Source organism: Onychostoma macrolepis, chromosome 04 (genome assembly GCF_012432095.1).
Source record: "Onychostoma macrolepis isolate SWU-2019 chromosome 04, ASM1243209v1, whole genome shotgun sequence".
NCBI classification, from domain to species: Eukaryota; Metazoa; Chordata; class Actinopteri; order Cypriniformes; family Cyprinidae; genus Onychostoma; species Onychostoma macrolepis.
In genome coordinates this window covers 16170481-16185928 of record NC_081158.1, presented here as the reverse complement: position 1 = coordinate 16185928, position 15448 = coordinate 16170481, and positions in this window count along the sequence as shown.

Below are 15448 nucleotides of genomic sequence, written 5' to 3'. Positions count from 1 at the left end.
TGGGGATCGCTTTGTGTTGTGTTTGGGCTGCGTACACCACCACAGAACTGCCCGAGGTAGCGATGTCCACTGTGATATCTCCAGAGGTGGCGGCTGATGCTGCAGAACCTCTTGGGGTAGTGACACTCGCTGCTGTGTTCTCAGAGGCGATGGCACAAGCTGCAACTTGGCTATGGAGGCTGTCTGTGATTCCTTGTCCTGCTCTGTCACGGCTAGGGAGGCCGTCTGTGATTCCTTGTCCTGCCCTGTCACGGCTATGGAGGTCGTCTATGAATCCCCGTCTTGCCCTGTTATGGCTATGGAGGTCGTCTATGATTCCTCGTCTTGCCCTGTCACAGCTATGGAGGCCGTCTGTGAACTCTCTGCCTGTCCAGGGGCGGCTCCTGACGCCCTTATACGGCAACGGGGGCGACCTCGGCCTCTGGGTGCGGGACGATCAGGTTGGTTACGATGGAACTCCTGTAACAACATGGGATCAAGGATATCGTCCCGGGCCACCCAGGATCGCTCCTCCGGTCCGTAGCCCTCCCAGTCCACGAGGTATTCCAGCCGTGGGACTCCAAAACATCTGGTATAGAACGTTAATGGCGGACGCTGATAGAAATGCTGTTGAACAGAGCCACTCTACATGGAATAAAGTGGATGAAATTTTCTGTTTATTCTAAAGACTCAAGCTGCCTTTATAATCATATCCAAACAGTTAAATAATGTGAATTAAAGAGGGGTTTATTACTAATCAATACAGGTCAGTTTGTGGACGAGCTACCCAGTGGGACTTGCCAGGAAAGGCTAATCACTCTCTGGGGTCGACTGTCTCGCCGGCGAGACAAGCTCTTTTTTTTTTCTTATCAGTGCAAAAGACACTAAAAATACTTAGTCGATTTTTGTCATACAGATAAGTGTTATACATCAATTGAAACTTTGTAGTGTCGAATTTTTTTTCGGGTACATTCACAATAAAAACAAAATGTTGTGGTTTTGGAAAATAAAGAAAACAAACAGGGTGCACTCTCCGTCTCTGCGAACTGCTTTTAGAAACGCGTCACTAAAATAAACTGTAACTCAGCAAATACTCATCTATAGAAAATGTATAGAAAGCTTGAAGTGTCTACTTTTAAATGAAGTAAGTCATATCGAAAACAAATATTCTGTGATAAAGCAATCCGTATGAAACCAAAACGATGTTCAGTCTTTCCCGTCTAACTCATTGGGCCTCATTTACGAAACAAACGTACAACCTAAAATTGGGCATAAGGTCGTTTCTATGCAAAACTTGGAATTTATCAATATGGACGTGAGCGGCGGCTACGATCAAATCTCACGTCAGGTCTGAGCTCATGTACGCAAGTTTTTGAGTTAGCCTGAACTTGCGTGCAGCATAGAGAATTTCGGAGAATTGTATGACCATATCAAACTAAAATGCAGTCAACCAAACATAAAAGTTACACTGCACAATTTACAAGGTCTACTGTAAAATCACCGTGCAGCGCCGAAACAAACATTTATTGCGCATGTGAAGGATGATGTTTTACGTGGATATTGGAACACAAGTGAAGTACATAGATAATAGTTTAGCAACCAAATGTTACATGGCAAAAATGGAAACATTTGGATGTCGAATGAGAGAGGCTTGTGAGCCCAATGCCGTTTAGTTTCACTTTAATAAATTAATTTTAGCTTGACGTTGTATTTTGTTTATAATGAATGCCACTATAGCCAAATTTTTCATTCTTGTTCTGTAATACCGTTAAATTTAAAGGGTTTGTTGTGAATTAAGCAGAACTAAATAATCTGTATAGTGTTTATAATGTTGTAGGATCTCTGTACGATGAGACAGGTCACCATGTGAGATATTGAGCCATCGAATCAACTCAGTCAAAGATTCTTCCCCCCAAAATTCATCACGAGGACTAAAAAAATAATCACACTATCACATGACGTCAATATTCCTGTTTCCTGTCAGCGTTTTCTTATCTACTCAGAATGGTGACAATGATTACCCAATAAAGGAAAACAACAAAGATCTCTTTGTATCAAGAATAACCTCGTGATCAGGAAATGTATGGAACTATAGTAACACCACGGACATGATTAAATTAACTGAGGACATCAGGATTTATACAATGCGTCCCATGACTCTCTCATGACTCGCTTCCTGCTCTCCTGCATCTTTAACTTTTCTTCAATGGACAAAGAAACTTATTGTAATCTTTGCCTTTATAACTTTTCCCCTTTTAAGCAGATAACCATTTTTTAATATCGTATTAAAAAGCTTGCGTTCTTAGAAACAATTCAGTGTGAATTATTTGTCGATTTTCAGCATCATACGAATGATGATAATAATTTTATAAGAACTTATTAAAACTTATTAAAAGATCACAGATTAAATTAACTTTTGCATCCAAAGAGAAACGGTACAGGGCAGGGCTCCGCCCTACAGGGACAATTTGATTGGAAGAAGCCTCTAGTGGGCGGACAGAATTCAGCCCGTTAAAACTCCGTGACACAAAGGCTAGCTTGCTCGCTTGCTGCTTGAAAACTTTGGCTTTGTCACTGATCATGCTGCGAAGCGCCCGCAGACTTAACATCAAGCTGATCATCCAAACTCAAACACTCCGTCAAAACTTCTTACTGAAGAAGCTATCAGAACCAACCGAAGCCATAAGAACTCTAAAGAACTTCAAAGCGTTGCCACTCTTGCATCACCAGGAAGCCAACCACTCACAGGAGGGCTTCCACAGTGACATCACGCAACGACAGCATCAGCAGCCCCAGAGGTTTCCCAACCAGGAAGGAAATGGAACCGGAGAGTACCTGTCAAACTCAACTTGAAAAGCAAGTTACTATCTTACTATCTTAAAGTAAAGATAGTAAAAGTTCTCTGCTTATAACTTCCTCAGGTTGAACTTACAGGATTCTTGGAAACAAGCATTAGAACCTTAAACTTTCTTCAAATTGCAATCATCTTGCCGGAACGTTTGTATGTGTATGTGTATGTGTGTGTGTGTGGTTTTGTTTAGTATTGTATCGTAGACTAGCAAAATAAACTTTGATTCATTTATAAAGAATTCTTGGCGGGTGCTGTGTAATTTTCAAGTCAAACCTTGCCCAGAGCCCGTGCTACCTGTGCTCACAATTAACCCAGCCAATTATGTATTATTATCGTGGCCACGAAATAAACAGAATTTCTAAGCTATACTAAGTGCTAGACGCTGGACGAAAAGTTGAAGTGTATGCTATCAATCATGAATAAGGTGTAAAAAATGTGATAAATTTAATCAAATCAATATCGAATATATGAAATTAGATTTCCAAAATTGATAAAATAAGAGCTTAAATTAATAAAGTCATTACAATGTTTATAAAGGTTTCATTATATTTACTGGTATTTAATATGCATATAAACAAATGCCATTGTTTGCAATTATAAGGTTAAAGGGTGTTTTTGGAGTAAGATCAATTTATCTTTCATGAGATTACTTCCTCTTTTTGGCCGGGTTACGTTTCTCTGTGTCGTAAACTCTAGGGGCGAAGCTTCTAAACCGAGTTGTTTTTAGGGACGTGATATTCAAACAACGATTGTTTTCTTCCGCCACATTTATCAACGTGCGATCTGTCCTATGATGGGATTGGCGGCATATAAATGTTTCATAAATCACACGTGAGCTCTGTCGTAAGTTGATTTGTGCGCTCAGATCTGCGCTCGTTTCTACGTTAGATTGATAAATGAGGCCCATTATCTCTAATGCAATCCCGCCCCCTCGCGGCCCGCGCCATTCATATGTAAATATCCACATGAGACACGTGCGCATGTAAACGCCCAACGCAAACAAAGCATGACGAGATCATTCATCGCGGCTACTGTTCGTTTCTGGAAGAAGACGCACTGAGTAAAGGCAGGATTTCCCTCAAACAAAGAACAAGATATCATCCAGTAGAGGAGATCAATCTGACGAGTAAGTAATGTTTATTTTTTGCATTAGTTAACGTGTTATTGTGACATAAACTTGAACACATGTACGAGTTGGGTTGTTCCCAAACTACAACATGATGAATGCTACGTGTCTAAGAATGTTTAGACCATGTTTATTATTAATACTCTGTTCACAAATAGATTTTAATAGCGTACTAAACAATAATAATTCGTTTCTCAAATATAAAATATCCTTTTATAGTACAAAGCATGCGTCAGTCTATACAGAATCATATAATAGGCTACTATAAAATCATACATACTACGCTATATGACTACAAAATCATAATTGGGTTTTTCCCAAATTATGATTCCTGACTACAATGTTTGAAATCGAGTAAAACATTTTGAATATGATGGGCAATTCATTGTATTTAAATTTCTCATGGTGTGATGATGTTTTCATGCTGTATAAAAAACAATAAAAGTAACATGAGTGTACACTGTAACATGATGAATGCTACAGGTCTAAGTATGTTTAGAACATATTTATTATTGTTAACAGGCTACTCTGTTTAAAAATAGATTTTAATAATGTGCTAAACAATAATAATTAGTTTCTCAGATATAAAATGTCTTTCTTTTTTTTTACGATAGTGCAACGCATGGCTACAATGCCTACAAAACCTATATATATATACAGATGCTCCTGATATTAACATGCTCACAAATGTTTTTTGTTTGTTTGTTTGTATTTTATTGAATCAGATACCTGCACCACAGATGAATCCTGATGATTTTCTTCAAAGTGTTTTCCTCTGAGAGCGCTGTACCAACATCAGATGTTCAACTAAACTGATATTCTATGGTAAAACAAGCTCCTTGACTACAGATAGTTTTTTCTTCTTGAATCCATGGAAAGAAGTAGAAACACTTAAATAACACACGTGAATATCAGGTATGATTTACTTGTTGAACAGAATCTGTTGCAGGAATGACTCAAAGTCTGTTCACATCTCTGTGTGCACAATAATGTGTTTTTGACCTTCATTGTGTATGTTTTGATTATACTGTGTTGTAAGTAAAATACAAATAATTACAAAAAAAAAAAATTTTTTTTCAATCTCCTCACATTCTCTCTTACTTGCCTCAAAGTCACAGTCACACTGATGGGCCATTAGTGGAGGGCCCTTTGTCTCTTTGGCGAGAATCACTTAATATTCAAGGTCATATTTAGTGTGGGTTTTATGGCCTTATTTCAGCTTTTTTTTTTTTTTCCCAAAACTTACTAACCCGCATAATATTTTTTTCCTAAAAGATGCAAACATGTACATCCATCTTGGTCACATGTTATTGTAGCACAGTTTGTGCTGAATACAAAAAAAAAATTACATGTTGGTCAATAGTATGTATTAAGTAGCTGAAATAAGCACAAATATCAGGGCATGTCAAATCATCTCAAGGGCCCCAAAATGACCTCAGACCTCAGAGGGTTAAGAATTTGCTGCTCCAAAAAATTGACTTTTTCACATTTATCAACTGTATGATTCCTTGTTTATTTCTGGACAAAAAAATTGGATCTGTACTTTTCCAATGTCCCACCACTGGCCTAGAGTTTTATACTGTGACTTTCTCTCTCTCCACTCTCCCCAAAACAGAGTAAAAAATTCTACAAAGGATTTATCTTGCAACAATCTATTGTTAAACCGCCAATAATTATAGTAGGAAGTGCTCTGTGTTATAGATATAGTTACAGCAATATAGTGATGATCAGAAAGTGACATTGGCGAAATATAACGTCTCAGTTACATAGGTAACCCTCGTTCCCTGAAGGAGGGAACGGAGACGTATGTCGGACTGACCGACGAATAGGAATCTTGCTAGAGAGGCCAATCTGCTTCGAGTGTGACTAAAACGAGCCGATGCACATTGGCATGCAATCATATGCCGCAGCTGCTCACCTCGCAGCGTGGGTATATAATGAGCAGCAGGTGCGTTGCATCTTTAGGTTTTCGCTGAGGAGCCGAACAGGTAAGGCGGCAGCATCAGCGGGGTCCAGCGACTGTGGCGATGGGACGTACGTCTCCGTTCCCTCCTTCAGGGAATGAGGGTTACCTATGTAACCGAGACGTTCCCATTCAGTCGGTCACATTCGACGTACGTCGGACTGACTGACAAATAGGAATCCCTACCAAAGCACCACAGGAGCTGCCCCCTTCCAGCGCTCTGTAGCCAGCCTCCTGTACCCCCTTGCTTAACCCTTTAAAACCTAAGGGTAAAATAGGTCATTTTCACACATTTAGTTTATTTGACTGTAAAATTCTAACAGAATGTGCTATTTTAAGTGCAAGGTGTCATTTTCTTTCAGAAAACAAATGGCTTTCAAAAAAGTACAATTTTTGACCATTAATCTTGTGTTTTGAGTTTGTAAACATAATTTAAATAGACAAAAATAAAAAAAAACTGAATATTTTTTAAAATTTTTATTTAGAAAAAAAAGAGAAAAATGATGATCGAAATAATCCAACACTTCTTACTTGAAAATTCAACTATAATACATACAGGTGCTGGTCATATAATTAGAATATCATCAAAAAGTTGATTTATTTCACTAATTCCATTCAAAAAGTGAAATTTGTACATTATATTCATTCATTACACTCAGACTGATATATTTCAAATGTTTATTTCTTTTAATTTTGATGATTAGAGCTTACAGCTCATGAAAGTCAAAAATCAGTATCTCAAAATATTAGAATATTTACATTTGAGTTTGAATAAATGACCATCCCTACAGTATAAATTCTGGGTATCTCTTGTTCTTTGAAACCACAATAATGGGGAAGACTGCTGACTTGGCAATGATCCAGAAGAGGAACATTGACGCCCTCCACAAAGAGGGTAAGTCACAGAAGGTCATTACTGAAAGGTGTGGCTGTTTACAGAGTGCTGTATCAAAGCATATTAAATGCAAAGTTGACTGGAAGGAAGAATTTGGGTAGGAAAAGGTGCACAAGCAACAGGGATGACTGCAAGCTTGAGAATACAGTCAAGCAAAGCTGATTCAAACACTTGTGAGAGCTTCACAAGGAGAGAACTGAAGCTGGAGTCAGTGCATCAAGAGTCACCGAGCTCAGACGTCTTCAGGAAAAGGGCTACCAAGCCACTTCTGAACCAGAGACAACGTCAGAAGCATCTTAACTGGGCTGTGGAGAAAAAGAACTGGACTGTTGCTCAGTGGTCCAAAGTCCTCTTTTCAGATGAAAGTAAATTTTACATTTCATTTGGAAATCAAGGTCCCAGAGTCTGAAGGAAGAGTGGAGAGGCACAGAATCCACGTTGCTTGAAGTCCAGTGTGAAGTTTCCACAGTCTGTGATGATTTGGGTTGCCATGTCATCTGCTGGTGTTGGTCCACTGTGTTTTCTGATGTCCACAGTCAACACAGCCATCTACCAGAAGATTTTAGAGCACTTCATGCTTCCTTCTGTTGACAAGCTTTATGGAGATGCTGATTTCATTTTCCAGCAAGACTTGGCACCTGCCCACACTGCCAAAGGTACCAAAAGCTGGTTCAATGACCATAGTGTTACTGTGCTTGATTGGCCAGCAAACTCGCCTGACCTGAACCCCATAGAGAATCTATGGGGTATTGTCAAGAGGAAGATGATAGACACCAGACCCAACAATGCAGATGAGCTGAAGGCCACTATCAGAGCAACCTGGGCTCTCATAACACCTGAGCAGTGCCACAGACTGATCGACTCCATGCCACGCCGCATTGCTGCAGTAATTCAGGCAAAAGGAGCCCCAACTAAGTATTGAGTGCTGTACATGCTCATACTTTTCATTTTCATACTTTTCAGTTGGCCAAGATTTCTAAAAATCCTTTCTTTGTATTGGTCTTAAGTAATATTCTAATATTTAGAGATTTTTGACTTTCATGAGCTGTAAGCTCTAATCATCAAAATGAAAAGAAATAAACATTTGAAATATATCAGTCTGTGTGTAATGAATGAATATAATATACAAGTTTCACTTTTTGAATGGAATTAGTGAAATAAATCAACTTTTTGATGATATTCTAATTATATGACCAGCACCTGTATATACAAGTATTTTTGGGACACTGGGTTGCACAGTTTTCATTCAGGAGGCTTTTTTGTTCATACACGCACACATTTACACATGCATGTACATGCATACACCCATTCATTTACATGCACGGACTCATTATAGCGACGCATACACCACATGTCAAAAAGTCTCACTCAGCCTGCTCCCAAAGTCTCATCAAAAATCATCCTAATCGACTCTTATGCAGTTTACTCCTCCTTGACCATGTTTTTGTTCATTTTGTTTATTATTTGTTAATTTGTTTATGCAATCCAAAACTCCGCACTCCTTATCTCTCTATTCAAATTCTCCCTTCCCGCTCTCCCGGAAATCTGCCGTCATTTGTTGACGGAGCGCAAGAAATTACCGTAATAAGCCATATATTGCCGAAAAGCGCATGTTGTCTGCTGTCAGGAGCAATTTGAATTATTTTGATAGTGCAAACGGTAGAAGAGTTATGATAACATGAATACAGCTTGGTCTGATGTGTCGGCGCCGACACAGCCGGTTTAAAAGGGTTAAGGATGGTGGGACAGGGCAAACACAGAGAGTGTCGATCACTGCTGTTCCCCAAAACCCATTCAGTGAGACTTTTGTATAACACTGGGAAAGCGTACCCTTTCACTGGAAAGGAAGCCACATCCTTCCCCGAAGAAGTTATGTGGAGAAGTACATATGGACTAACCCCGTTGTATCCTGACGAGAGGTGGGTTCTCCCAGAGGGAAAGACACGGGTTTGTTTGGGAGCAACCCTGGAATACCGCATATGGGATCCCCGTAGGGTCACACATATGGAACCTAGCCTAAATCCGGTTCTCAAGGATACAACGGAGTAAAGGCCTGGCGCCAGACGCTCCGCCACGTCTGGCTGCCGAAGGGTGATCGGAGGACTGAACAGGGTCTGCCTTGTAGGGACTCTCTGGAGCAATAAGCGTATGTAACGCAGCAAGCCGACACTAGGCCGGGACCTCTCCGTGCCTCTGAGCTGAGGTGAGAACACGGGAGGAGACCGGCTCGACACGAAGGCTATAGAAGGCTAGGTCCTGAGGCTTCGAGTTCTGTCTTTGTACAGTCACAAGGCACGAACTGGACAGAGCAAAGCCAGGGCTGGGTCTGCCTCCTCCGGGGGCAGTGCTTGCAGGCTCACTACCTGGTCCCTGAAGGGAGTGGTAGGAACCTTGGGCACATAGCCAGGCTGGGGTCTCAGTACCACGTGGCTGTCACCCGGCCCGAACTCTGGGCACGATTCGTCGACCGAAAATGCCTGCAGGTCCCCTACCCTCTTGATGGAGGCCAATGCAAACAGCAACAAAGTCTTCATAGACAGAATCTTTAAGTCTGCTGACTGCAAAGGTTCAAAGGGAGCAATCTGGAGTGCTCGAAGCACCAGAGCAAGGTCCCAAGAGGGTATGGAGGGGGGTTGAGGAGGATTTAACCGTCTCGCCCCCCTAAGGAACCTGACGACCAGGTCGTGCTTACCCACAGACTTACCACCGATGAGGTCGTGGCATGCAAAAATAGCGGCAGCATGAACTTTGAGGGTGGAGGGAGACAGCCTACGCTCCAACCCTTGCTGCAAGAAGGAAAGTATGACACCGATCGAACATCTTCTGGGGTCTTCTCGGCGAGAAGCACACCACTCAACGAACAGGTTCCACTTCGAGGCGTAAGCACGTCTCGTAGACGGTGCACGTGCCGAAGCGATGGTGTTAAGTACCTCAGGGGGTAAGTCACCTAGAACCTCCGCATCCTGTCCAGGGACCAGACATGGAGTTTCCAGAGGTCTGGACGCGGGTGCCAAAGGGTGCCCCGTCTCTGAGAAAGAAGATCCTTCCTCAGAGGAATTCGCCAGGGAGGGGCTGTCGCGAGGGGTGTGAGTTCCGGGAACCAGGTCTGACGTGCCTGCTCCGAAAAAACAAGGGGTCTGACCACGGGCTGAAGGCTTGGCGGCATTCCGGAGTGATTGCTACTCGGTATGTGCCGCGTTGCTACGCCCATCTCGGGACTCGGCCGTGAAGCCAGTGCTGAAGCAGTCTCATATGAAGCAAACCGAGCGGGGTTACTGCCACTGCGGCTGCCATATGCCCCAGGAGCCTCTGAAAAATTTTCAGTGGGACCGCTGTCCTGCCCCTGAATGTATTCAGGCAGTTCAACACCGACTGAGCATGTTCCTCTGTGAGGCGTGCTGACTGTTCGACCGAATCCAACTCCATATCGAGAAAAGAGATCCTCTGCACTGGGGCGAGTTGCTCTTTTCCCAGTTGACCTGACAGGATGTGACTGATTGCCTCAGACTGATTCTGTACAGCCGAGAACTGCTGGGCGAAGTTCTCGACCGCGTCGCCGAAGAGGCCGGTCTGGGACACGGGGGAATTAAGGAACCTGATCTTGTCAGTATCCCTGCCAGACACAGACAGAGATGGCGTTCCTGGACCACCAAAGTGGACATCGCACGACCCACTGACCGCGCCGTAACCTTCGTCGCCCGAAGCGCGAGGTCCGTCGCGGCACAAAGTTCCTGAAGAACTTGTGGATCATGACCACCCTCGTGCAGGTCCTTCAGTGCCTTGGCCTGATGGACCTGCAACAACGCCATAGCGTGTAAGGCGGAAGCGGCTTCCCCACAGGCCTGGTAAGCCTTGCCGGTAAGGTCCGCCGAGTGCTTACAGGCCCGGGAAGGGAGAGATGGCTCCCCTGCCAGGTGGAGTTAGGACACAGTTGCATAGCAACGGCCCGCTCCACGGGGGGGATGCGCGTGTAACCCTTAGCCACACCGCCATCAAGGGTGGTGAGGGAGGAGGACCCACCGGCACGGTTTCGGGCAGTAAAAGGTGCCTTCCATGTACCAGTGAGCTCTTCATGCACCTCCGGGAAGAAAGGAACCGGGGTGGGTGGCTGAGAACCAGCTCGTTCCACCCCGAGAAACCAATCGTCCAGCCTCGAGGGCTCGGGACACGGCGGAGGATTCCACACGAGCCCGACCCTGTTGATGGCCCGGGAAAGCATAGCCATCATTTCCGGATCTGTATCGGACACAGCTACCGTACCCGAAGGAGGCAACTGTGCCGACGCGTCATCTCCAGAAAGGTTTGACTCACCCTCCGATGCAGCTATCGACATCTGGTCATCGGGAGGAGCGCCGAAGGATACGGATGGTGCACACCTTTGAGATGGCCCACCGCGGTCCCCTGGCAGCTCTACTGGCTGCGGAGTGCAGGAGGAGTGAGGGTGAACGGCCGTGGCAACACAGACAAGGATTGTGTAGCCTGTCGTGTGCTCTCTCTCCTTGATGGCGCTCTCTTACCAGCCGTAAAAACGGCTTTTACGCACTATTTAAGCGGACCGTTTACCAGCCGTTAGAACGGCTTTTCCAACTCTTTTTGCTCAAAAAAAAAAAAAAGAGAAAGGAAAAATGAAGAGAATTCGACCCCGCTGCTGTGCTGTACGCCCGCACTTCCACACCAAAGAGATCGTCCTGCAGAGACTCGTTCTTTCCTAACACTTCCAGCAGAGAACAACTGTTCGGCTCTGAATCGAAAAGCTAAAGATGCAACGCACCTGCTGCTCATTATATACCCGCGCTGCGAGGTGAGCAGCTGCTGCATATGATTGCATGCCAATGTGCATTGGCTCGTTTTAGTTACACTCGAAGCAGATTGGCCTCTCTAGCGAGATTCCTATTCGTCGGTCAGTCCGACGTACTTTAAACGTGACCAACTGAATGGGAACTTCTGTTATCCATTTGAACATAAATCCTATCAAGTCGTGCACCAGAAACTGTGTTAGTGTTAACCACATACTGTGACATATTGTCTATCACTAGAAAACTTATCTCCATATATCAATGAGATTATGATACTGGACTACGGTTTTGGGAGTTTCAGCTGAATTTAAGTGAGGCTCAACATGATTCCTATCCATAGTGTAATCAAGAGTAAAATTAAAATCACCAGCTAAAAAATATTATTCTATCATTTGGAATTTCTGAAATAACATCTTTTAATAAAAAATAAAAAATAAAAAAAGTTACTACACCATCTTCTTTCTACACCATCATTTGGGGCATAAACATTAATAAAAGAAAACCATAATTCATATACAGGTGCATCTCAATAAATTAGAATGTCGTGGAAAAGTTCATTTATTTCAGTAATTCAACTCAAATTGTGAAACTCATGTATTAAATAAATTCAATGCACACAGACTGAAGTAGTTTAAGTCTTTGGTTCTTTTAATTGTGATGATTTTGGCTCACATTTAACAAAAACCCACCAATTCACTATCTCAACAAATTAGAATAATTCATAAGACTATAAGACCAATAAAAAAATAAAAAACATTTTTAGTGAATTGTTGGCCTTCTGGAAAGTATTTTCATTTACTGTATATGTACTCAATACTTGGTAGGGGCTCCTTTTGCTTTAACTACTGCCTCAATTCAGCGTGGCATGGAGGTGATCAGTTTGTGGCACTGCTGAGGTGGTATGGAAGCCCAGGTTTCTTTGACAGTGGCCTTCAGCTCATCTGCATTTTTTGGTCTCTTGTTTCTCATTTTCCTCTTGACAATACCCCATAGATTCTCTATGGGGTTCAGGTCTGGTGAGTTTGCTGGCCAGTCAAGCACACCAACACCATGGTCATTTAACCAACTTTTGGTGCATCTTTAAAAAGCTGGTCAGCAGAAGGAAGTATGAAGTGCTCCAAAATTTCTTGGTAAACGGGTGCAGTGACTTTGGTTTTCAAAAAACACTATGGACCAACACCAGCAGATGACATTGCACCCCAAATCATCACAGACTGTCGAAACTTAACACTGGACTTCAAGCAGCTTGGGCTATGAGCTTCTCCACCCTTCCTCCAGACTCTAGGACCTTGGTTTCCAAATGAAATACAAAAGGACTATGGACCACTGGGTCCAGTTCTTCTTCTCCTTAGCCCAGGTAAGACGCCTCTGACGTTGTCTGTGGTTCAGGAGTGGCTTAACAAGAGGAATACAACAACTCTAGCCAAATTCCTTGACACGTCTGTGTGTGTTGGCTCTTGATGCCTTGACCCCAGCCTCAGTCCATTCCTTATGAAGTTCACCGAAATTCTTCAATCGATTTTGCTTGACAATCCTCATAAGGCTGCGGTTCTCTCGGTTGGTTGTGCATCTTTTTCTTCCACACTTTTTCCGTCCACTCAACTTTCTGTTAACATGCTTGGATACAGCACTCTGTGAACAGCCAGCTTCTTTGGCAATGAATGTTTGTGGCTTACTCTCCTTGTGAAGAGTGTCAATGATTGTCTTCTGGACAACTGTCAGATCAGCAGTCTTCCCCGTGATTGTGTAGCCTAATGAACCAAACTGAGAGACCATTTTGAAGGCTCAGGAAACCTTTGCAGGTGTTTTGAGTTGATTAGCTGATTGGCATGTCACCATATTCTAATTTGGTGAGTTTTTGTTAAATGTGAGCCTAAATCATCACAATTAAAAGAACCAAAGAGTTAAGCTACTTCGGTCCTTTTTCCAGCACTATGGCATCCATTAACATTTAGAGATCCAAAATTCAAGGATGTCATAGTGCTCACTATAGATACAAAAACGACTGGTATCAAACAACAAGCTATATATGCTTTCTTTCTCATTCCATAATAATCAGACTTTTTTTCAATCACGATTGGTCATGCCTTTCACCTTTGTTATTATTTTTTTTGAGGCGATACCGCTTCTTCAATTTGCAATTTTGAGTTCATCAAATTGCAATTTTTTGCAGGTTTTCTCATTGCAATTTTACAAGACACCAAAAACCACTTCAAATCTGGAAAGAAAGCCTCAATTTGTGGTTTACAAACTATTTTAGTTTCATCAAGAAAGTCACTTATTTGTTTTACTGTATACAACTTAGGAATTAGTGATTCCGTTCTTTCAGTATCCTCTCCATCCAACAGACTCCCTAAACTCTCTAGATCATTGTCTGAATCATTTTCAGAATGTGTAGCTTTCTACAGCTGCCTCACTTTCACCATCTACTTCAGTATTCTCTATTCCCATTTATTCTTTTTCTGATCGTTTATCATCTTTGTTTACTATTGGTGTGGATTTTTCCCCAACACCAGCTTGATTTTCGATCACTTCAGCACTATTGTCATTTTCTGTGTCTTTATTTAACGTTACATCAAATTTGTTTTGCAGGCGCTGTTTCAACAACAGGGACATGTTCATTTTCTTGGCCAACATCTTGTTCGATTGTTCTTGAATGAGACAACTTATCCGTTTGTTTATTTGGACATGTTTAAATGCAGAGCACAAATTCCGAGTATGGGTTAGGGTTACTTGGCCACACGTCACTTCACTTTCACTTTCATCATCTTAATAGGCGCTGTTAATTTGCCATATCTTTCAAGCACTCCCTGAATAACTTTGTTTTTAATGAATGGAGGAACATTCGATAGTACTATTTTCTTTGATGACTCGATATCGGCAGTACTGGTAAAAACGTGTCATTAATTCCACATTCAATCAGATTATCAGAGAGAGAATATGTTTGTGTAGATCCACACCTATGCCATTTTTCTTCACTTCTGAGCAGCACAAGGTTCACAAGGTTTCATCATTTTGTTTGCAGTAAAGCACACAGTTGTGGTAAATCCTCTGATAACAGTTACCATTTTCAGTTTTTTTTCTGCAGCTAAACTCAAACTCTTAAATAAGTGTCACACAGTGTTTCCTGCAGTAATTCTATAATCAACACTGTAGTAGTGATAGCATTGTGATGTCATTTTTTTCTAACCCTGAACCTAAACCTAATGCATATATTAGTACAGAATATTACACTTATTAAATTAAAAAAGCATGTTTTCCTATGGCTAATAATGTGCAAAAATGCAAGTTAAAGTTAGTTCTCCCTAGACATGTTAAATAAACAAACAGAATTAAACTAAACACGAAATGGCATTTTCCATCATGGGTAAGTGGGAATGGATATTTGTGCATGATTTAAACATGCTGTATTTTTTTTCTTATAAATACAAACTCATAAGGGCATATCAGCCAACCGAGGCATCCTTACAGTGGTGTAACTGGTTTCACCACACAGTAAGTTTGGTGATGTTTAAACAATCAAACTGCTGCAATTTCCTATAGTATTCTCAGAGCTCCTTGCTTCCTCGCAATAGCATCGTGACAAGGGTAGCACACTGGATTGGAGTATACTACATATGTTTGGGTAAAGTTGGATACTTATGGCCTAGTAGCTGCATGTTGGAGTTATTAATTTATGCAGGGATATTAAGGATTTTTTTTGGTTCAATGAAAAGCCTAATTATTATTTGACAATGTGTATCACTGCCATTGTTTAATAACAAATATAAATGAACAATTTTCTTTTCTTATTTTTTTATTTTTATTTATTAATTTTTTTTTTTTGCCTCTCCTAAGC